Genomic DNA, 23,999 nt, shown 5'->3' on the forward strand with positions numbered 1-23,999 from the left:
GAAGAGGAGCACTACTTTCCATAGATAAATCAGATATAATATACATAATTTCACAATTAGTCATCATAGGGGATATCAACATTGATAATATAAATACAAAGTCTTCAGAGGTAAGTATGTAAAGTGCAGTGCACAGAGAATCCAAACCTAAAGTGACATAATGAACCCCTCATGTAATGCTACATGGAGCAAAGCATTTGTTGGCATACCTGTATTCATACCGCAACCACACGCACAAGATGGATGCACTCCAACGCGCGTTTCACAAATACGCTTCCTCCGGGAGTGACAATAAGTAGGGGATAAAGCATGACATATATACCCTGGGTTAATTAGTAGTTTGATCTCCACTGGACGCTCACTACTGGGCGCATGGTTGCATCCCGCCGCCATGGCCGTGCCTCCACCACGCGCTCAACCGCGTCGTCACAAGGAGGCGTGGTCGCACCGCCCGTGACGTCACCGTCCAGCGCGCGCCAGGAAGCGCGAGCACGGAAGCAAGGAGGACATGCGCACACATCCCGGCACCATATTTATAATGGGCAAAAGTAAGGGCAAAACAGAATTATAAGAGTAAGCATACATATATGCATGAATAGGCTAGACCTTAGCATATCAGACTAGGTACCATATCAATAAGGAATAGAAACAAGGACAGAGCAGAGATACAAAGAATAAGCGCATAAATGTGCATAAGTGACCTAAACTTTAGCATATTAAATCTGGCCAAACTACAAATCGCTAATTATACAATAAATTCACCAATATTGGAATTATATAAAACAATCATATCTGATGAGATAGTATTAATATAACAATTTAAATCCCTCAATCATAGATAACAAACCTTATGACTCTATAAATAAATATCAAAATACAACAATATTATCCCGCAATGTTTGAAGATCATCAGATAGGATTTGTATGAAGCCAAGAAAATAGCCGTTCTCCACCAAAACGTTAGTTATTCCGAGGCCACGACCAGAAATATGAGATCCATACATAAAACCTTTGCCACAACAATATATGATCATCAGTGGACTAGAAAATAAAAAACAGCTTTAGATCCCAAACCCAGCACATATAAACATGTCATGCAACAAGATTACCCCTATTATAAAGAGAAAATAATTAGATTCACATCAAACCAATAAAGACAGGAACAACATAAATCTAATAATTATTGCGTCAAGTAGTGTACCATATATATATTTTTACACATCTAAGCCCATAAATAAGTGTATAAAAAGACACAAATGCAAAGAAGCAGCAACCGAGGGTCTATAACAGTGCTGGCGAACCTATGGCACGCGTGCCAGAGGGGGCAAGCAGAGCCCTCCCGGTGGACACACGCACCATCGTCGCAACACTTGCGCTATTGGATCGGGCCTGGCGGGTGCTAAGTTTGAGCCCGCCAAGTGCCGACACCAGCACTGCTACTTCAGCTAGATGTGCATTCGGACGCACATCTAGCTGAAGTGTATTGCAGCGCACAAACTTGCCAGGCCCGTGCGCCGCAATACACACTGCTGGCCAACCAGAGGCCAGCAGCTAGCAGCTGATGTCAGCGGACAAGTGACTGGGCGCATGGCAGTGACATCATGCGCCCCGTCGCTAGGACGCTGGAGTCAGCTGCCGGCTACAGGAGAGGACGTAGCGCGGGAGAGGAAGGAAGGTGAGTAGGAGTGTTTATTATGTTTTTTTTTAATATGCAACGAACAGGGGCGCTAGCAGGCTGGGGGGAGCATATATACATGGACTGGGGGGCATATGTACATGGACTGGGGGAGGGAGCATATATGCATGGACTAAGGGGGGAGCATATATACATGGACTGTGGGGGGGGAGCATATATGCATGGACTAAGGGAGGAGTATATATACATGGACTAAGGGGGGAGTATATATACATGGACTGGGGAAGCATATGTACATGGACTGGGGGAGGGAGCATATATACATGAACTGGGGGAAGGAGCATATATACATGGACTGGAAGAGAGAATATATACATGGACTGGGGGAGGGAGCATGTATATATGCTCCCTCCCCCAGTCCATGTATATATGCTCCCTCCCCCAGTCCATGTATATATGGACTGGGGGAGGGAGAATATATACAGTACATGGACTGGAAGAGAGAATATATACATGGACTGGGGGGAGAGAGCATATATACATGGACTGGGGGAGGGAGCATATATCCATGGACTGGGGGAGGGAGCATATATACATGGACTGGGCGAGGGAGCATATATACATAGACTAGGGGAGGGAGAATATATACATGGACTGGGAGAGGGAGCATATATAATACATGGACTGGGGGAGGGAGCATATATACATGGACTGGGGAGGGAGTATATATAAATGGACTGGGGGGAGCATATAAACATGGACTGGGGGAGAGAGAATATATACATGTACTGGGGGGGAGAATATATACATGGACTGGGGGAGGGAGCATATATACTTGGACTGGTGGAGGGAGCATATATACATGGATTGGGGGGCATATATACAAGAATGAGGGGAGGGCAGCACATATACAAGAATGAGGGGAGGGCAGCATATATACAAGGATGGGGGCAGGGCAGCATATATACAAGGATAAGGGGAGGGCAGCATATATACAAGGATGCGGGTAGGGAGCATATATACAAGGATGGGGGGGCAGCATATATACAAGGATGGGGGGGCAGCATATATACAAGGATACAAGGATGGGGGCAGCTTATATACAAGGATGGGGGGAGGGCAGCATATATACAAGGATGGGGGAGGGCAACATATATACAAGGATGAGGGGAGGGCAGCATATATACAAGAATAAGGGGAGGGCAGCATATATACAAGGATAAGGGGAGTGCAGCATATATACAAGGATGGGGGGCGGGCAGCATATATACAAGGATGGGGGAGGGCAGCATATATACAAGGATGGGGGGAGGCCAGCATATATACAAGGATGGGGACATATACCAAGATGGGGGTGAGCACATTATTTATTTCTGCAGTCTCAGACCCCTGCTCCTTCCTGTGGCTGCTCTATACTGCTCACCTGCTCTTTGTATCAGTTGTTTTTTCTAAACTAAAGCCTCAATATTTAGGTTAAATTGCCGTGTTGGCACTTGGAAATAAATAAGTGGGTTTTGGATTGCAGTTTGGGCACTCAGTCTCTAAAAGGTTCGCCATCACTGGTCTATAGCATACAGTACAGACCAAAAGTTTGGACACACCTTCTCATTTAAAGATTTTTCTGTATTTTCATGACTATGAAAATTGTACATTCACACTTAAGGCATCAAAACTATGAATTAACACATGTGGAATTATATACTTAACATAAAAATGTGAAACAACTGAAAATATGTCTTATATTCTAGGTTCTTCAAAGTAGCCACCTTTTGCTTTGATGACTGCTTTGCACACTCTTGGCATTCTCTTGATGAGCTTCAAGAGGTAGTCACCGGAAATGGTTTTCACTTCACAGGTGTGCCCTGTCAGGTTTAATAATTGGGATTTCTTGCCTTATAAATGGGGTTGGGACCATCAGTTGTGTTGTGCAGAAGTCAGGTTGATACACATCTGATAGTCCTACTGAATTGACTGCTAGAATTTGTATTATGGCAAGAAAAAAGCAGCTAATTAAAGAAAAGGAGTGGCCATCATTACTTTAAGAAATGAAGGTCAGTCAGTGCAAAAAATTGGGAAAACTTTGAAAGTGTCCCCAAGTGCGGTTGCAAAAACCATCAAGCGCTACAAAGAAACTGGCTCACATGAGGACCGCCCCAGGAAAGGAAGACCAAGAGTCACCTCTGCTTCTGAGGATAAGTTTATCCGAGTCACCAGCCTCAGAAATCGCAGGTTAACAGCAGCTCAGATTAGAGACCAGGTCAATGCCACACAGAGTTCGAGCAGCAGACACATCTCTACAACAACTGTTAAGAGGAGACTTTGCGCAGCCGGCCTTAATGGTAAAATAGCTGCTATGAAACCACTGCTAAGGACAGGCAACAAGCAGAAGAGACTTGCTTGGGCTAAACAACACAAGGAATGGACATTAGACCTGTGGAAATCTGTGCTTTGGTCTAATGAGTCCAAATTTGAGATCTTTGGTTTCAACCACTGTGTCTTTGTGCGACGCAGAAAAGGTGAACGGATGGACTCTACATGCCTGGTTCCCACAGTGAAGCATGGAGGAGGAGGTGTGATGGTGTGGGGGTGCTTTGCTGGTGACACTGTTGGGGATTTATTCAAAATTGAAGGCATACTGAAACAGCATGGCTACCACAGCATCTTGCAGCGGCATGCTATTCCATCCGGTTTGCGTTTAGTTGGACCATCATTTATTTTTCAACAGGACAATGACCCCAAACACACCTCCAGGCTGTGTAAGGGCTGTTTGACCAAGAAGGAGAGTGATGGGGTGCTACGCCAGATGACCTGGCCTCCACAGTCACCAGACCTGAACCCAATCGAGATGGTTTGGGGTGAGCTGGACCGCAGAGTGAAGGCAAAAGGGCCATCAAGTGCTAAGCATCTCTGGGAACTCCTTCAAGTTTGTTGGAAGACCATTTCCGGTGACTACCTCTTGAAGCTCATAAAGAGAATGCCAAGAGTGTGCAAAGCAGTCATCAAAGCAAAAGGTGGCTACTTTGAAGAACCTAGAATATATGACATATTTTCAGTTGTTTCACACTTTTTTGTTAAGTATATAATTCCACATGTGTTAATTCATAGTTTTGAAGCCTTCAGTGTGAATGTACAATTTTCATAGTCATGAAAATACAGAAAAATCTTTAAATGAGAAGGTGTGTCCAAACTTTTGGTCCGTACTGTATATCATAAATAACTAGAGAATCCCCATTGATCATTAAGGACATGTGGCTTCATAGTTCTAAGTGTTGTTATCCAGCGACATTCTTTTTGTGTTAGTTTCTTCATAAGGTGACCCCCACGTATACCCAGATGAACAGTATCAATACCTTTAATTTGTATATCGATATTTCCTATTGGATGATGATCGCGAAAGTGAGCTGGCAGAGTCTTCAACTTAGCAAATTCCGTTTTATAGGTACCATCCGCATTTAGCATTCTTGCTGCCTTAATTTCCCTCACATGTTCTTGTATTCGCACACGCAGTTGTCTCGTGGTAAGTCCAATATAGATAAGGCCACAAGGGCATATGGTATTCATATTGAGCTCTAGATTTTCCTGCACCGTCCTCTCCAGTCGTTCACCACATGTCAGACTTGTACTCTGTTGTGCTGGTTCCCGAGCTGGTGTAAAAAATGTGTGAAAGGACTCACAGAAATTACTTCTGCCACTTACGCTGCTGCTGTTGCTAATGTTTTGGCATTGATGAATTGACGTGCCGGAGATTGAAAGTCTACTGCCGCGATGCACACTGTGTGCCTCAATGATATATTGGGAAAAACCTCTCTTAAGGTTGCTTAAAAGCTTGTTTCGATATTCCAGCATTAGCGGGTCCCTTTCTAGGGTGGGAAGCATCTGGCAAAATTTACTCTTATAACGTGGCAACCCAGTAGTCATTGTTATTTTGAATCATAACTATACAGGGATCATGTTGCAGATAGTGCATCAAGAAAGCACTCATATGTTGGGCTTTTCCAGGAGTTCCAAAGCCAAGCTGTATTGATGGCTGGGTAACACTGATGCTTGTTTCCTCCGTCCCCTCCCACCAACCACGATCAACAGCATGTAGATGACCGGAATAGTGATGCTGATGACAGCATCGTCAGCGCTAACCATTTTAGTAGCCATTTCAAAACTGTTCAGAAGGGTGCAGATGTCCTTAATCTGTGCCAATTCCGTAAACGTGATATGCCCCACCTCCGTACTGCGTTGGCCCAGGCTATATGATATGACATACTGTGTCAGGGCTCGTTGCTGCTGCCACAGTTGCTGCAACATGTGCAGAGTGGAATTCCACTACGTCGGCACATCGCATATAAACCTGTTAACTGCCATGGACAAAGACCTCTGTATCGACGCAAGTCGATGACAGGAGGGGTGCGAACAGTGGAAGTGAGCACACAGCTTTTGTGCTTTCTGAAGCAGCTCATCCAGGCCGGGATAGTGGCAGAGAAATTGCTGTACCACCAGGTTGAGGACGTGAGCCAAGCAAGGCACGTGTGTGAAGTTGCCTCGGCGTAGGGCCGCCAACAGGTTTGCACCATTTTCTCTCATGGCCTTACCTGGCTCCAGGTTGAGCGGACACAGCCATTGCTCAAACTCAGCCTGGAGAGCTGTCCACAACTCTTCAGCTGTATGACTGCGATCTCCAAGGCCCTGGCTGCGCAGTACAGAGGTGGTGTGGATTTGCTCTGCACTATTGTCTTGTTAAGGCAGAGGTTGAATGCGCAGGTGGAGGCCCTAGAGAAGGTGGAGGACACAGAAGCAGTGGAGGAAATGTGAAATACAGAGCTTTGTTTGCAAGCCTTGGGGATTCCTAGATTTGTGGAGCAGCCTCTTCTCCGCCTGCCCCCACAGCCACCAGAGTCACCCAGTGCCCAGTCAACGAGATGTAACTCCCTTAGCCATGCTTACTCGTCCAGGTGTCTGTGGTGAAATGCACCCTGACATAGATTTAGTCAAGGAATGGGTGATGTTGTCTGCGACATGCCGGTATAGCTCAGGCACAGCTTTCTTAGAGAAGTAATGGCGACTGGGCAACTGGTACTGGGGAACTGCTATGGCCATCAGCTTTCAGAAACCATCTATATCTACCTGGTGGAAAGGCAGCATTTCCGTGGCCAACAGACTGGAGATGGTGGAGTTCAACCTCTTAGCTTTCTCATGTGTAGGATGAAACAATCTATTACGTGACCACAACTGCGGGACCGAGGGCTGGCTGCAGTGCTGAGAGAGGGCGGAAAAAGGTGAACTGGGGAAGAAGATGGCTAATAGGTTGGAGGAGTTTTTAAACTAGAGACGGGGGGGGGGGGGAAACCAAGGAAATAGGTGGGATGTGAGGCAAGCAAGGGGGAAGGGGAGAAGTGAATATAATGAGGGTGGAGAGGGGGTGGGGATAGTACAGTTAGATCGTTAGAGAAGAATAGGATGCTAAATAACCCCAAAGTTTTATCTTGCATGCTGACCAACGCAAGAAGCCTGACCAATAAGGCGGATGAGCTGCAGGCGCTTATATCGGAGGAGAGGTATGACATCGTAGGTATAACAGAGACTTGGCTAGACGATAGCTACGACTGGGCGGTAAATTTAACAGATTATAGTTTATTTAGAAGGGACCGGAAACAGGGGAAGGGCGGAGGAGTCTGCTTATATGTAAAGTCACGTCTAAAGCCCAGACTAAGGGAAGATATAGGAGAGGGAGAAGAGGGGGTCGAGTCCATGTGGGTAGAGATAGAGGGGGCAAAAAATAATAATAAAATATTACTGGGGGTCTGCTATAAGCCACCCAATATAACAGAGGAGAATGAGAAACTGCTATTAGGACAAATAGACAAAGTAGCAAAACATAATGAGGTGATTGTAATGGGGGACTTCAACTACCCGGATATTGACTGGGAAACAGAAACCTGTAGATCGCAGAAAGGAAAAAGGTTCTTGACAAATATCAAGGATAATTATCTCTCCCAACTAGTGCAGGAACCAACGAGAGGGAAGGCCGTGTTGGACTTAATATTGACTAATAGGCCTGATAGAATAACTGAGGTACAGATAGGGGGGCACCTAGGTAATAGTGATCATAATATTATCAATTTCAAAATGCCCTTCAGTAGGGTTATCAATAAGGGAACAACAAAAACATTAAACTTTAGGAGGGCGAAGTTTGATCAGCTGATAGAAAACCTTCAACTTATAGACTGGGACAAAGTTCTTAATCAAGGAAATACGAATAGTAAATGGGAAACCTTCAAAAGAATTCTGAATACTCAGTGCGAGAGGTATATACCATATGGGAATAAAAGGGCCAGAAATAAGAGGAAACCAATATGGTTGAACAAGAACGTAAAAGGGGCGTTAAATAGCAAAAAAGAGGCATTCAAGAGATTAAAACAGGAAAACAGCAAGGAGGCACTAATGTGTTACAAGGAAAAAACGAGAACCTGTAAAAAACAAATAAAAATAGCGAAGGAGGAAACAGAGAGACGTATTGCTAGGGAAAGTAGATCCAATCCCAAACTGTTCTTTACGTATATAAATAGTAAAAGGATTAAATCGAATAATATTGGACCGATAAAAAGTGAGGAAGGCAAAATCATAGAGAAAGATGAGGATAAAGCTAATCTATTAAATAAATTTTTTTCGTCAACTTTCACAAAGGAAAAAGAACTAACAGGCGAAATGAGAAGTGACAAACTTAATCCTCCACTAAGTATGACAAATCTAACCCAAGCTGGGGTACAGAAACGCCTCAGTAACATTAAAATAAACAAATCACCAGGACCTGATGGCATACACCCACGGGTACTAAGGGAACTAAGTAATGTGATAGACAGACCCTTATATCTTATATTTAAGGACTCTGTTGAGACTGGGTCTGTACCACTTGATTGGCGACAGGCGAATGTAGTGCCAATATTCAAAAAGGGAGCAAAAAGTGACGCCGGAAACTATCGGCCGGTGAGTCTGACGTCCGTTGTGGGCAAAATGTTTGAAGGCTTTATTAATGAGGCAATCATGGAGCATCTTGATGCTAATAATCTATTAACCCCGAACCAACATGGATTCATGAGGAATCGCTCCTGCCAAACAAACCTGATTGACTTCTACGAGGAGGTTAGCTCTCGAGTAGATCAGGGGGAACCAGTGGATGTCGTGTATCTCGACTTCTCAAAAGCGTTCGATAGCGTGCCACATAATAGGTTGGTATACAAAATGAGAATGATGGGGCTGGGGGAAAATGTCTGCAAGTGGGTAGCTAACTGGCTAAAGGATAGAAGGCAGAGGGTGGTTATAAATGGAATATACTCAGATTGGGTAAGCGTCACTAGTGGGGTACCACAGGGGTCTGTACTAGGCCCAATGTTATTTAATATCTTTATTAACGACATAGTCAACGGGATAAATAGTAAAATATCAATATTTGCAGATGACACAAAGTTATGTAAAACAATTAATACAAAAGAGGACAGTGCAGACCTACAGAGGGATTTGGATAAGCTGGGTAGGTGGAGCATTAAATGGCAAATGAGGTTTAACGAGGAGAAATGTAAGGTCATACATATGGGAAGGAAAAATGGAAGTCACCAGTACTCACTGAATGGGAAATCATTGGGGAATTCAGAGATGGAGAAGGACTTGGGCATCTTGATTGATAGCAAACTAAATTGGAGTGCCCAAAGTCAGGCCGCTGCTGTAAGGGCAAACAGGGTAATGGGATGTATCAGAAGAGGTATAGCTGCAAAGGATGAGAACATTGTTCTTCCACTGTACAAAGCACTGGTCAGACCACACTTGGAATACTGTGCTCAGTTATGGGCCCCAATATATAGAAAGGATATAAACGAGCTTGAAAAGGTACAAAGGAGGGCAACAAAATTAATAAGGGGAATGGAGGGACTGCAATACCCAGAGAGGTTGGCAAAACTAGGACTATTCAGCCTGGAAAAGAGAAGGTTGAGGGGGGACATAATAAATGTGTACAAATATGTTAGGGGACAGTATAGAGACCTTGCTCGGGATTTGTTCAAAAGGAGGGATATTACGGTAACAAGAGGGCATTCATTAAGACTGGAAGAGAAAAGGTTTCAGCACCAGCATAGGAAGGGGTTCTTTACGGTAAGAGCAGTGAGAATATGGAATTCACTGAGTGAGGAGACGGTAATGTCGGATTCACTAAACCAGTTCAAGCGGGGACTGGATGCATTTCTAGATACCAGGCAGATTTCTGCATATACTTAAAAATAAAATAAAATAGTAGGTTGATACAGGGATTTATTCTGACTGCTGGTTTCAGAGTCGGGAGGGAATTTTTCCTCAGGTGAAGATTGGCTAAATCATTTGGGGTTTTTGCCCTCCTCTGGATCAACTTTAGCAATTACAGAACTAACAGGTCGAACTTGATGGACGCAAGTCTTTATTCGGCTTTACTAACTATGTAACTATGTAACTATGTAACTATGTGAACTGGACAAACTGGTGGACCATGAGTGAGGTGCAGGTGCAGATGTTACGGTGGATTGAGAAACATGTGGTGTGCTCGGTGAAACAAACACAACAGGCCTGTCCGCTTCCATTACAGCTAACAGGTTCTCACTCAGCCTGACTGGAGAGGGTAAAGAACCGGAGGTTCTGCGGTCAGAGACCTGCATGACAATACTTGACACGGGAACAGAGAAGGAGAAAGAAGCAGCAGATGAGATTGATGAGGTGGTGTCACGGGTTTGTCAGATGCAACAGACAGTCGCTCTGAATCTGTTTGTAGAAGGTCACTGCACCTGGCATTGCAGACGCCTTCTTAATCCGTCTGCTTTTAGGACCCAGCGGCCATCTCCCTTCTGCTCTGATTGACACACCCTGGTCTGGGTATTTAAAAACTCTCAGTCTGCTTCAGGGAGTCGCCAGTGATATTTCTATGTTCCTTGGCTCTGGCTTTGAGAACTAGCAGTCAGCTAAGCTTCTTCTCTGGTGCCCTTGGAGGAATGTTGGCGTTTCTCCTCTGGTGTCTGCTCAAGCTAAGTTATCCCCTTTGTTTGTCTACCTTGTTGGTTGTCTTGTCTTGTTTGTAGTGGGGCCTGCCAAGTGCTCATCCCTCCCTCTCCCTATCTAGGGTCTAGCTCTAGGGATATACAGGGCTTAGGTTTCCTGCTCGGTGATTGGTGTGGAATCAATATAGAGACGGTAGGGTAGGCAGGGTGTTATTAGATCTGCCTAGAGGTCTCCATTCCCCCTTTCCCTAGTGTTTGGGCTTCCTTCCCCTCTTCGCTTCGTGTTGCACTTAGTTCTCCTACACTGTGCATGACATTGTCACCAGCCGTGCATATTTAGCAAAAAAAAAAAACAAGTGGTTTTATTTGTGTGTTTTTTTTCTCGGGCCTGTTTTTTTTTCTTTTCTCCTTTGGTTCATGGATCCCATTGCTAAGCTGGTAGAGCAGCTGCGCAGTCTGTCTCTGAAGGTGATTGACCTCCGCCATGAGGTTCAGCAGCAGCAACAGCGGCTGCAGGTCCCTAATATTGGGGTCTCTGCAGGTAGGCCGGTCCAACTAGAACCCAAGGTTGCCCTCCTGGACAGGTTCTCAGGAGGTAGGGACAAGTTTGTGTTCAAGGAAGCTTGCAAACTGTATTTTAAACGTCGTCCTTACTCCTCCGTAGATGAGGAACGAGTAGGAATTGTGATCTCATTGCTGAAAGAAGATTCTCAATCCTGGGCTTTCTCTTTGCCGCAGGATTCAGTTTGTCTCCAGTCTGTGGAGGGTTTTTTCGGGGCTCTAGCCCTCATCTATGATGACCCTGACCGAATCTCCTTGGCTGAGTCCAGGCTGCGTCGCCTTCAGCAGGGGAATCGGCCAGGGGAGACGTATAGCAGATGGGCAACTGATACAAAATGGAATGACCCGGCTCTCAGAAGCCAATTTTGTCAGGGCCTTACTGAAAGGTTGAAAGATGCTTTGGCAGTGTATGAAACCCCTGAGTCCTTGTAGGCTGCCATGTCGTTGGCTATACCTGTTGATAGACACGGGATAGGTGGGTAAGACCACCTTTTCCGGAGCCTTCTTTTCGGGGTAATGCCTCTTTGCCAGGTGAGTGGTCTGGCGGTGAACCAGTACTGGGGCAGGTGGAGGAAGCCATGCAGTTAGGGGGTGCCTCTGCATTGTTTCATTTCCCCGGAGATTCGCAAAAAAAAAGGGCGTGTGTTTTTTTGTGGAAAAAAGGAACATTTTATTGGGACCTGTCCTTTGATGCCTAAACAAAAGGAAATTCATTTAACCCTTGGTAGTCTGGAGTTGGATAAGCAAGGGGTGCATTTATTGTCAACCTGCATTTCCCGGTTTGTACTGACAGCAGAGGTGGTGCTAGAGAGCAAAACCGAGAAAATTTCTGTGTTTGTTGTGAGTGGAGCTGGAGTCAGCCTGGTTGATGCTGAGTTTGTGAGAACTCATGGTCTTGCTTGCTGTACTTTAGCTAAGCCCATTCCCATCTTCGCCTTCGAAGATGCCACTTGCACAGTAAGCTCTGACTCAGATTGTACATAATGTAAGAATGAGGGTGGGATTGGTTCATTGTGAGATAATTCCTTGCTATGTCCTGGACGGTCTTCCCACCCCAATTGTATTGGGTCTACCCTGGTTGGTGAAACATAATCTGTTGGTGGATTGGCAAGCCAGAAAAATCATTTAGTGGGGAGATTACTGCCATGAGAACTGTTTAAATATTTCCCTTTCTACAGTCTCTACAGAAACCTTACCTGCATGTTTGTCTGGGTTTTGAGGATGTTTTTTCTGAGAGGGGGTGTCAGGATTTGCCTCCTCAACGTGCATATGACTGTCCTATTAACCTGACCCCCGGAGCTAAACTACCCAAGTCCAGACTATAATTTTTCTGGCCCTGAGAGACAAGCCATTAAGGATTTCATTGCGGAAAGTCTGGAGAAGGGACATATTAGATCCTCATCTTCGCCTGTGGCAGCAGGGTTCTTCTTTGTGAAGAAAAAAGATGTCGGTCTACATCCCTGTTTAGATTTCCGGGAATTAAATCAAATTACCATACGAGATCCATACCCTCTTCCTCTGATTCCAGATCTGTTCAGCCAGGTTGTGGGAGCTAAGGTGTTCTCTAAGTTAGATTTCAGGGGGCCAACAACCTGGTTAGAATCAGAGAATGGGAAGAATGGAAAACGGCGTACAATAACCCTGAGGGTCATTTCGAGAGTCTGGTCATGCCTTTTGGTCTGACCAATGCACCTGCAGTGTTCTAGCATTTCATTAATGATATTTTCCATCATTTGGTGGGCAGTTTTGTGGTGGTCTATCTGGATGATATTTTCGTTTACTCACCTGATTTTGAGACACATCGGGGGCATGTTAAACAGGTGCTTCAGATATTAAGGGATAACAAACTATTTGCCAAACTAGAAAAATGTTTTTCGCCGGCCAGGAGGTGCAGTTTTTGGGGTACCTATTGTCTTCTTAGGGTTTTCGGATGGATCCGGAGAAGATCCATGCTGTTCTTGATTGGAACCTTCCTGAGAACCTGAAGGCTCTACGGGGTTTTCTAGGTTTTACTATTTTTTACCGGAAATGTATCCAAAATTATTCTACAATTATTATTGTGAAACCCCCTCACTGACATGACAAGGAAGGGGTCTGATTTTTCCAAATGATCGGATGCCGCCCTGCAGCTTTTTCCTCCCTAAAGAGCTGTTTTACCACTGCACCAGTACTCAGTCAACTCGATGTTTCCCAATCCTTTATTGTGGAAGTTGAGGCGTCAGAGGTGGGGGTTGGGGCTGTGTTATCTCAGGATCTGTCCCCTGGTAAATGGCGTCCATGCGCTTTCTTTTCTAAGAAATTATCTTCAGCTGAGAGAAATTATGACGTGGGTAATAGGGAGCTTTTAGCGATTAAATTTGAGTTTGAAGAATGGCAAAATTGGTTGGAGGGGGCTGTCCATCCTATTACTGCTATCACAGACCATAAGTATCATATCTTCAATCGGCTAAATATCTCAACCCTAGGCAAGCTAGATGGTCCCTGTTTTTTAATAAGTTCAATTTTGTTGTCACTTTCTGTTCAGGGGTCAAAAACGTCAAAGCTGATGTTTTGTCCTGGAGCTTCCCTGGTGGTAGTGACCATGAGAACCCTGCCCCGATTTTACAGAAGTGGGCTTTGTAGCCTGAACTGGAGGGTGAGGTGTTAGAGGCTCAGGGGGACTCCCCTGTCTCCTGCCCTTCAGGAAGGTTATGTGTACCATCTAACCTTCACCGCAAATTAATTAGGAAACATCACAACTCTGTGCTTGCTGGTCATCCAGGTGGTAAGGCAACTGCGGACCTCCTTTCTTGACGTTTTTGGTGGCCAGGGTAGCATCGGGATGTGATTGAATATGTGTCTTCTTGTAGTGATTGCGCTAGTGATGAGCGAGCACTAAAATGCTCGGGTACTCGTTGCTCGGGTCGAGCAAATTGGAACGCTCGAGTGCTCGATCCGAGCAACGAGCCCAATGTAAGTCTATGGGAAACTCGAGCATTTTTACGGCGGCCCCCCCCCCCGGCGGTCTGCAGAGGGCCTAAAAATTGCCCAAATCAATGGGAACAGTGCTCAAATGACATGGGAATAGCATGGGGAAGACCCCTGGAAGCATCTCTGAATCCCACGTCACTGCTGTCAACAATGTTGTCCATATTGTGAGTATGGACTCACAATAAAACATACAAAAACTAAACCAAAATGGATTTTCCTGGGAAAAATGTTAAGGAACATCCTTTCCAGGGTAATGACTTGTATATCAGGCCAAATAAATAACCAAAAACAAAAATGCTCCTCCACACCTTGGGCTACATTCACACATAGCGTTTTTGATGCATTTTTGCACTTTTGCATTGCTTTCAAAGGTGAAAAATATATTCACCGGTAAATGTTATTTTAACATTTTACTACCATATCTGGCCATGTGGTGTGCGAGACATGATCAGACACATCCTGTTTCTTTTATGAAGGAGATACTCTGAAAGTCACAAAGCCTATTTTTATAGGGCCATCAGGCGTCCCTTACTATTCTTAAAGGGCCAGCAGTCGGCCCTTGCTATTGTTAGAGAGCCATCAGCCGGCTATGCTTTGTTGTTCCCATTATTAACGACTGGGTCTCCTATACTGTTATTGCGTATGCAGTAACTGCAAGGGCTGCCAAAAATTTGGACGCACCCCAATACCCCTTTGAAGAGACACAGAGGAGGACCTCAGTAAAAAAAATGTTCCCATTATAAAGTATCGGGTCTCCTATAGTGGTAATGCTAATGCAGTGACTGCAAGAGCTGCCAAAATTTGGGTAAAACCCCAATACCAATTTAAAGACACATAGAGGTGGGCCTCAGTAACGACATGTTCCTAGAAAGGAGCGGTTCTGCTATCCAGTTATAGGGTATGCAGTGAGTACAACAGCTGCCAAAATTTAGGAGAAAGCCCAATAACAATTTAAAGACACATAGAGGTGTGCCTCAGTAACGAGTATGACATGTTCTCATTAGAAAGGAGCGGGTCTGCTATACAGTTATAGGGTATGCAGTGAGGACAACGACTGCCAAAATTTAGGAAAAACCCCAATAGCAACTTAAAGACACATAGAGGTGGGCCACAATAATGACATGTTCCCATTAGAAAGGAGGGTGTCTCCTATACAGTTATAGGGTATGCAGTGAGTACAACGGCTGCCAAAATATGGGAAAAACCCCAGTAACAATTTAAAGACACATAGAGGTGTGCCTCAGTAACGAAATGTTCCTAGAAAGGAGCGGTTCTGCTATCCAGTTATAGGGTATGCAGTGAGTACAACGGCTGCCAAAATTTAGGAAAAACCCCAATAACAATTTAAAGACACATAGAGGTGGGCCTCAGTAACGACATGTTCCTAGAAAAGAGCTATTGTGCTCTCCAGTTATAGGGTATACAGTGAGTACAATGGCTGCCAAAATTTGGGAAAAACTCCCAATAACAATTTAAAGACACATAGAGGTGGGCCTCAGTAACGACATGTTCCCATTAGAAAGGAGTGGGTCTCCCATACTGTTTTTCTATTCAGTAAATGCAATGGCTGCCAAAAATTTGGAGGCACTCCAATGCCCCTTGCAAGAGACGTAAGAGGTCAAAGAGCCTCCTAAAAACAATGTTCCCATTATTAGGAAGTGGGTCTCCCATACTGTTAGCCTATGCAGTGAATGCAACGGCTGCCAAAAAATTGGAGGCACCCCAATGCTCCTTGCAAGAGACGTAAATATGTTGATATGGTAGATATGGTGGTGATATGGAGGTGGAGGATAAGGATGAGGAGAAGGAGGAGGAGAAGAGCAAATAGACAAAACCAGGAAGCAGCCAATTCCAATATATATCAATATAAAGAAAAAAAGTGTTTTTTCAGCTCACCATTAGATGAATTCCTATGGCTTTGGGTGTGGACTCCAGGATGGTGCTCGAATAAAGCGACTGTGGTAATCAACAAAAAACAGGGATCCAGCAACAGACATCCAAATGAGAATCTGAATGTGTGTTAAAACTTCATGTTTATTAGAATTCCTTTAAAACCATGCTGTTAAAATTGTAGATCCAGGGGATTACGCGTTTCGAACAAAAATGTCCTTAGTCATAACCATGTCTTGTGATCAGTACAAAAGCAGTGTTAAATAAAAAATAAAAAAAAGAAGAGGAAAGGGAATAAGGTGAGCAATTAAACATGTAGATGAGACAATTATGCTAATAAACCAAACAAATGTCATAGGTGCAAAAAGCATTAATTCAATAATAATATGTGATATCCGTTTTCTTATTCAATCCAGAAGGAACTCTGCAATTAAACTTGAAAATATATTGCACTTCTCTAAAATGCAATACTTTATCTCTATCCCCGCCTCGATCACTGGTGAGGACCTCCTCCAATGCATGAACACGAAAAAAGTCCAAACAACCTCCATGGACAGACAGAAAATGGTAAGAGGCTCCTGATAAAGCTCTTGTTGTAACATTTGCAGCATCATACATATGTTCTGCAATTCTGGTCCTAAGAGGTCGTGTGGTGCAACCAACATATTGAAGATTGCACTGTATGCACGTAATAACATAAATCACATAGGCTGTACTGCAATTAATAAATGTGCAGTTCCTATGTGTGTATGGAGCAGCTGTGGCTTTAATTTCCTTAGAATTATCCATGTGTGGACATAAGCCGCACTGTCATTTGCCGCATTTATATGAGCCAGACACAGATAACCAGTTACGTTTTGCTTTAGTTTTTTGCCTTACTGTGTGATCAGAAGGTGATATCATGTTACCAATAGTAATTCCTCTCCGGGATACAAAATTAACTCCTTTTTCTAGCAGTTTTTTCAAGGTGTCATCAGCATATAACACCGGAAGGTATTTCTTAATCACATCAGTCACTTGATGAAAATTACTGCTATATGTAGTTGAAAAAGTTAGATTAGGCAGATTTTCTCGTGCAGTTTTTTCTGCTGTAAGTATTCTTCTCTGCTTTTGCTATCAGCCTTAATTTTTGCCCTTTCGAGCACATTAGTTGAATAGCCACAGTTTTTAAATCTACGGTCAATAATGGTACACTCCTTCAAAAAATCCTCTCTGTTAGTACAACATCTTTTGGCTCGAATATATTCCCCTGTTGGAACATTATTCACAACATGCCTGGGATGGCAGCTGGTAGCATGCAATATAGAATTCCCAGCAGTAGGTTTGCGAAATAGGGAGCAATCAATTTTACCAGTTATAATTAACCCATTTAAGTTGATATCCAAATATGGAATCGACTCCTTTTCATGTTGGAAGGTGAAAGAAATATTAACCGGATTATTGTTAATATATTGAACGAAATCATAAACTGACTCATCGGGACCGGACCATATTATTAAACCATCATCTATATATCTCATGTAACAATATAGAGAAGATTGAAATGGATTCAGTTCTGAATAGATATAGTTGTCCTCCCACCAATTCATAAAAATAACAGCAATAGAGGGGGAAAATTTCGCTCCCATAGAACAACCTTGCTGTTGTAGAAAAAACCTGTCTGAAAATTTGAAGTAATTATTTTTCAGCAAAAACCAAGTAGCATCTAATATAAAATCTTACAAACACGTGCTATATTTAGAATACCTCCCCATATAAATGCGTATCGCATAAAGGGCTAAAGTGTGTGGAATCATAGAATATAGTGCATTTACGTCACATGTAAACCAGCTATTATTGATTGTCCATTCCAAACCATTCATGATATTTAATACATGCTTGGAATCCTGGACAAAACTGGGAGAGCATCGCGTCAAAGGTTGAAGTCTCTCATCAATCCATTCACATAGATGTTCAGACAAAGAGTGAATGCCCGAAACAATCGGACTTATTGGAGGTGAAAATGTCCCTTTAACCACTTCGCGCCAGAACCTGTTTTTGCCTTCGTGACCGGGCCAATTTTTTCAATTCTGACCACTGTCACTTTATGAAGTAATTACTCTGGAACGCTTCAACGGATTCCCCTAATTCTTAGACTGTTTTTTCGTGACATATTGTACTTCATAATAGTGGTAAAATTTCTTCGATATCACTTGCGTTTATTTGTGAAAAAATTGGAAATTTGGCAAAAATTTTGAAAATTTTGCAATTTTCAAACTTTGAATTTTCATGCCCTTAAATCAGAGAGATATGTCACACAAAATAGTTAATAAATAACATTTCCCACATGTCTACTTTACATCAGCACAATTTTGGAAACAAAATTTTTTTTTGTTAGGAAGCTATAAGGGTTAAAAGTTGACCAGCGATTTCTCATTTTTCCAACAAAATTTACAAAAACATTTTTTTAGGTACCACATCTTATTTGAAATGACTTTGAGGGACCTTTATGACAGAAAATACCAAAAAGTGACACTATTCTAAAAACTGAACCCCTCAAGGTGCTCAAAACCACATTCAAGAAGTTTATTAACCCTTCAGGTGTTTCACAGGAATTTTTGGAATGAGGAAGAAAACAATGAGCATTTAACTTTTTTTCACAAAAATGTTACTTTAGACCCAATTTTTTTATTTTTACAAAGGTAACAGGAAAAAATGGAATACACAATTTGTAGTGCAATTTCTCATGAGCACGCTGATACCCCTTATGTGGGGGAAAACCACTGTTTGGGCGCACTGCAGGGTTCGGAAGGGAAGGAGCGCCATTAGACTTTTTGAATGTAAAATTTGTTTGAATAATTAGCAGACGCCATGTTGCGTTTGGAGAGCCCCTGATGTGCCTAAACAGTGGAACCCCCACACAAGTGACACCATTTTGGAAACTAGACCCCTTAGGGAACTTAACTAGATGTGTGGTGAGAACCTTGAACCCCAAGGTGCTTCACAAAAGTTTATAATATTGAGCTGTAAAAATAAAATTTTCACATTTTTCCCACAAAACGTTTTTCATCCCTTAATTTTGCATTATCATAAGGGTAATAGGATAAATTGCACTATGAAATTTGTTGTGCAATTTCTCCTGAACACGTCGATACCCCATATGTGGAGACAAACCACTGTTTGAGCGCACGGCAGGGTTTGAAAGGGAAGGAGCGCCATTTGACTTTTTGAATGTAAAATTTGCTTGAATAATTAGCGGACGCCATGTTGCATTTGGGGAGCCCCTGATGTGCCTAAACAGTGGAAACCCCCCACAAGTGACAAAATTTTGGAAACTAGACCCCTTAGGGAACTTATCTAGATGTGTGGTGAGCACCTTGAGCCGCAAGGTGCTTCACAGAAGTTTATAATATTGAGCTGTAAAAATAAAATTTTCACATTTTTCCCACAAAAACGTTTTTCATCCCTTAATTTTGCATTATCATAAGGGTAATAGGATAAACTGCACCATGAAATTTCTTTTGCAATTTCTCCTGAACACTCCGATACCCCATATGTGGAGGCAAACCACTGTTTGGGCGCACGGCAGGGTTTGAAAGGGAAGGAGCGTCATTTGACTTTTTGAATGTAAAATTTGTTTGAATAATTAGTGGACGCCATGTCGCATTTGTGGAGCCCCTAATGTGCCTAAACAGTGGAAACCCCCCACAAGTGCCACCATTTTGGAAACTAGACCCCTTACGGAGCTTATCTAGATGTGTTTTGAGCACCTTGCACCCCCAGGTGCTTCACAGAAGTTTATAATATTGAGACGTAAAAATAAAATTTTCACATTTTTCCCACAAAAAATGTTTTTCATTCCCTAATTTTGCATTATCATAAGGATAACAGGAGAAATTGCACCATGAAATTTGTTGTGCAATTTCTCCTGAGTACGCCGATACCCCATATGTGGGGGAAAACCACTGCTTTGGTGTACGGCAGGGTTCGGAAGAGAAAGGAGCGCTATGTTGGCTGGGATAGGTTGCAGACACCATGTCACAATTGAAGAGTGGCTGACATGCCGAAACAGTAGAAACCCCCACAAGTGACCCCGTTTTGTAAACTACACCTCTCAAGGAATTCATCTAGGGAAGTAGTGAGTATTTTTTAATTTTTAAATTTATACCATTGGGCAGTGAAAAAAGCATAATTATATTTTTACCACAAAAAAATGTTTTACCCTCAGATTTTACATTTTCACACAGGGCAATGGGTAAAAATGGTGCCGAAATGTGTCACACAATTTCTTCTAAAAGTGGCAATACCCCATATGTGGCTGTATCGTACCGCTTAGCCATACGGCGAGATCTGGGAGGGACGGAGCGCTATTTGACAATTGGAGAACAAATTATTGTAGAATAGGCATTTGGATTTGGGAGCACAAAATTTTCTGAATTTCTTTTGGGGGGCAAGGGCCATTTCACTTTTCCAGAGCCTTTCTGCTACCAGTAACTTGGAATATTTTTTAACAGATGACAGACCTGAGTGGGGACTAGCTTTTGTTGAGGACTGAGTTGAAGCTTTTATTGGAAACATTTTACGTAACATTTATCCGGCCCTCTAGGCTGAGCACTTACATCGGGGTTTCCATCTAAATTTCCAAGTGATGTAATTCAGATGAAACCCCTGCGGGATCCATTCACTGTAATGAGGCAGCAGAGTTACTCTGGACTCCGTCTGGCCTCTGTTTAGCGGTGTCCTTTTTTTCACAATTGCACAAAACTGTGGCCAACCGCACTTTTATGCACGCCTAGAAAAACACACTGTGGGATCACAGGCCAGATGGCGTCCACAGTGGCCTATATCTGCCTCATTACAGGGAATCTTCCGTCATGGGTTCCGTCTGAATCACGTATTTCAGAGATTTACACGGAAACTCTGGTGTAAGTGCTCAGCTCAGAGCGCAGGATAAATGTGAGCAGAGCCTTACTGCGATCTTTGGGAGACATAATAAACAAATCAGTAGCAGGTGAAGAATTGGTTTTATTTATTTTTTACGCCGTTCCTCGTGTGGTATAAGTGATGAGATTACTTTATTCTTTGGGTCGGTGTGATTACAGAGATACCAGATTTATATCGGGTTTTTATGACTGACAACTGTCACACACTGAAAGACGCTTTTTTTGCAAAATCTAGTTTTTTCATCGCCATATTTTGAGAGCTAGAATTTTTCCATATTTCGGCCGACAGAGTCATGTGATGGCTTGTTTTTTGCAGGACGAGTTGACATTTTTATTGGTACCATTTTTGGGTACGTGACATTTTTTGATCGCTTTCTATTCCGTTTTTTGGGAGGTAAAATTAACAAAAACCAACAATTCAGGAATTGTTTTTTTGAGTTTTTTTTTATGTCGTTCTGCGTGTGGTAAAAGTGATAAGGCAGCATTATTCTTCGGGTCAGTACATTTACAGCGATACTACACTTACTATATATTTTTTTATGTTTTGGCGCTTTTACACAATAAAACAATTTTATAGAAAAATATTTTTTTTGCATCGCTTTATTCTGAGCGCTATAACTTTTTTATTTTTCGGCTGATAGAGCTGTCTGGTGCCTTTTTTTTTGCAGAACAAGATGATGTTTTCAGTGGTACCATTTTTATTTCCATTTTGCTTTTTGATCGCATTTTTTTCCACTTTTTGTTTGACGATATGATGAAAAAGCATAGTTTTTTGCTCCGTTTTTTCTTTATTTTTATTACGGTGTGCACAGAAGGAGTTAATTAGTGTGACAGTTTTATAGATCGGGTTGTTTCGGACGCGGCGATACCAAATATGTGTACTTTTTATATTTTTGCATAAACATACGGATTTATTGGTTTAATATTTTATTTATTTATTTTTATTTATTTTGTGATTTTTTTTTAACAGTTTGAAAACATTTTTTTGACTTTTTTTTACATTTTTACTTAGTCCCTGTATGGGACATTAATTTTTATTTTTCTTATCACTGATATCATGCAATGTAATAGACATATATTACATTGCATGACATCTTTTCTGACTGTTTCACAGTCAGTGTCTCCTGTTGGACTCAGCTGCAGGGCTGAGCTCAGCAGGACACCATATATGACAGATCTGGAGGCGGTCATGTGACCTCCAGCTGCCATAACAACGGAAGGTCCTGAAAGCTATCAGGGGGCCGTCGGAGAGGTAAGTTGATGACCCCCTCTCCTCTCACTATCTTCTATATGCCGCGATCACTATAGATCGTGGCATATAGAAGATAGCAAAGGGATAACATCATTGGGACCTGATCCAATCAGGTCCCATTGATGTCCCCTGTCAGAGCTATCGCTCTGCACTGGAATCGCAGCGCTTGCTGGACCCTGGGGGTCCTGAGCGCTGCGGGACCACCCACCGTTTTTAAACGTCGGCGCTGCACAGAGTCCAGGCAGCGCCGACATTTATGTATGGTGAGCAGTCCTGAACCGGTTAAGTAGTTTGGGCAGTGCATGAAAAAGAGGTACTCTTGGTTTAGGAGGGCAGAAAAATTCAACTTGTTTTTGATCCAAAATTCCCAGATGTTCTCCTTCATGCAAGATAGTACTTAATTGAATCTGTACTGTATTAGTTGGATCGGATCTTAGCGGTTTATATGTAGCTGAGTCGTTCAACATTTCACAGATTTGCATTTCATACAATTTAGTGTCCATGATTACCACAGATCCGCCTTTATCCGAATCTTTTATAATGGCACGATCATTTGATTGTAGAGACTTTAAAGCACTTTTCTCTCTCTTGTTAAGATTCTCCTTTTTGATTTTATTTGAAGCATTCAAGTTTTTTAGCTCAGCCTCCACTAATACTTGAAAATCATCCATGCAATTACTCCTACTTTATACTGGATAAAAAGTAGGATTAGGTATTCTTTTCCTGAAGTGAGCATCATGAAGCGATGAAATAGCAAGATCAGCATCAGACAAAGTTTTGGGCATTGACTCTTTGTCTGAACATTTATGTGAATGGATTGATGAGAGACTTCAACCTTTGACGCGATGCTCTCCCAGTTTTGTCCAGGATTCCAAGCATGTGTTAAATATCATGAATGGTTTGGAATGGACAATCAATAATAGCTGGCTTACATGTGACGTAAACGCACTATATTCTATGATTCCACACACTTTAGCCCTTTATGCGATACGCATTTATATGGGGAGGTATTCTAAATATAGCACGAGTTTGTAAGATTTTATATTAGATGCTACTTGGTTTTTGCTGAAAAATAATTACTTAAAATTTTCAGACAGGTTTTTTCTACAACAGCAAGGTTGTTCTATGGGAGCGAAATTTTCCCCCTCTATTGCTGTTATTTTTATGAATTGGTGGGAGGACAACTATATCTATTCAGAACTGAATCCATTTCAATCTTCTCTATATTGTTACATGAGATATATAGATGATGGTTTAATAATATGGTCCGGTCCCGATGAGTCAGTTTATGATTTCGTTCAATATATCAACCTTAATTCGTTTAATATTTCTTTCACCTTCCAACATGAAAAGGAGTCGATTCCATATTTGGATATCAACTTAAAAGGGTCAATTATAACTGGTAAAATTGATTGCTCCCTATTTCGCAAACCTACTGCTGGGAATTCTATATTGCATGCTAACAGCTGCCATCCCAGGCATGTTGTGAATAATGTTCCAACAAGGGAATACATTCGAGCCAAAAGATGTTGTACCAACAGGATTTTTTGAAGGAGTGTACCATTATTGACCGTAGATTTAAAAACCGTGGCTATTCAACTAATGTGCTCGAAAGAGCAAAAATTAAGGCTGATAGTAAAAGCAGAGCAGAATACTTACAGCAGAAAAAACTGCACGAGAAAATCTGCCTAATCTAACTTTTTCAACTACATATAGCAGTAATTTTCATCAAGTGACTAATGTGATTAAGAAATACCTTCCGGTGT

The sequence above is a fragment of the Phyllobates terribilis genome, unplaced genomic scaffold, assembly GCF_046119375.1.
Source record: "Phyllobates terribilis strain yellow unplaced genomic scaffold, ASM4611937v1 Scaffold_1__5_contigs__length_1240528914, whole genome shotgun sequence".
Taxonomy (NCBI): Eukaryota; Metazoa; Chordata; class Amphibia; order Anura; family Dendrobatidae; genus Phyllobates; species Phyllobates terribilis.